This window comes from Apaloderma vittatum, unplaced genomic scaffold (genome assembly GCF_000703405.1).
Source record: "Apaloderma vittatum isolate BGI_N311 unplaced genomic scaffold, ASM70340v1 scaffold10860, whole genome shotgun sequence".
Taxonomy (NCBI): Eukaryota; Metazoa; Chordata; class Aves; order Trogoniformes; family Trogonidae; genus Apaloderma; species Apaloderma vittatum.
The window spans coordinates 7,057-8,350 of record NW_009693992.1 but is presented as its reverse complement, the minus strand read 5'-3'; the positions used below and the strand labels follow the sequence as shown (position 1 = coordinate 8,350).

The following is a 1,294-nucleotide window of genomic DNA, read 5'->3' as shown; positions in this document are numbered from 1 at the left end:
TGCAGGAGTGACAGCCTGGACGTGTTCATTGCAAATGAATTCTGGCTGTGGTTCTTTAGGCCTAAACTGGAGACTAGTTCAAGGTTTCTGAGCCTTCCTCGCTGTTGTTAGCCCTTAGGTTGTATAATGCAAGGGTTATAACATTGATTTTTTTTTTTTTTGCTGCACTTTCAAAATATCTTGTTTTTTCATTGAAAAACAATGGAAAATCCACAGTCCATAAAATAAAGAGCTATGTATTTTTCCTTCAGGAATAAAAGTAGGTAGTAATGCCTGCAGTGTAAAGGGTCGAGTGACTGTGGTGATTGTCATAAAAAAAAACATCAAAAAAACAACAAAAGAAACAAACACTAAGTGTTCTCTTGTTGGCTGGTGTAATGACAATGAAATTAGGTTTATGCCTTATTTTGGGATGTTCTTTCCCTGACTCTTTTTATTTTATTTTGAATATGCTAGAATTTTTTGTAAGGTGGGCCGAGAGTTACACGGTTCTATATATAGCCTGTTGGTTGGTGGTGGAGGGCGCTGAGTTCTCACTGACTTTATAGATCACTCATTCTTCATGCGTTGTGACATGGGCTGTAGCTGTAGCTCAGAAGTAAAACTAGTGCAGTTCCATGTAATGAGTTTACCCTCCTCTTCTTTGTAGCACAATGGCTGAAAACAAAGCGAAGCCGACCAAACCTGCGAATAAGACTCCTCCAAAGTCTCCTTCAGATCCAACAAAGGACCGGGCAGCCAAACGACTATCCTATGACTCCAACAGCTCCCATGAGGGAGCTATGGCAGGAGAATTAAGTGCTCTGGAAGAGGCCTTTAGAAAATTTGCCATCCACGGCGATACGAGAGCCACAGGGAAAGAAATGCACGGGAAGAACTGGTCAAAGCTGTGTAAGGACTGTCATGTGATAGATGGGAAGAACGTGACAATCACAGACGTTGACATTGTCTTCAGTAAAATCAAGTAAGTTCCTTTCTGCCACACCGTTTCCCCGGCGTGTTTTGTTGATATCATCAAAATTGATCTTCTGTTCTTACAGATGCTGTAGGGCGCTGTTTGTCTCTGTCACAATCGATCCTCTTTCTTGTTCTTTTCTGAAACTCTGTTGCTTTGTTTGAAGACACAACTATTGGCTTCTGTCCTGCGATCTTAAACTTACTTCAGGGTCTCAGGTGTTACACAAAGAGATGTGATGTGATCAGGACAAATGCAGGCTTTTTTTTTTACTGCAGTAAATGATGTGAATGTTTCCTGAAGGATATCTGGATGAGGTCACAGTGTAGTTCTGCATCT

General features: G+C 41.1%; 1 pseudogene across 1 annotated transcript; it reads left to right on the top strand.

The window, feature by feature from the left end:
• Positions 1 to 653: 653 nt before the first annotated feature.
• Positions 654 to 968, top strand: LOC104271249 (annotated as a pseudogene). Its single transcript, XR_717791.1, has one exon. The product of XR_717791.1 is annotated as a tubulin polymerization-promoting protein pseudogene (transcript).
• Positions 969 to 1,294: the final 326 nt, after the last annotated feature.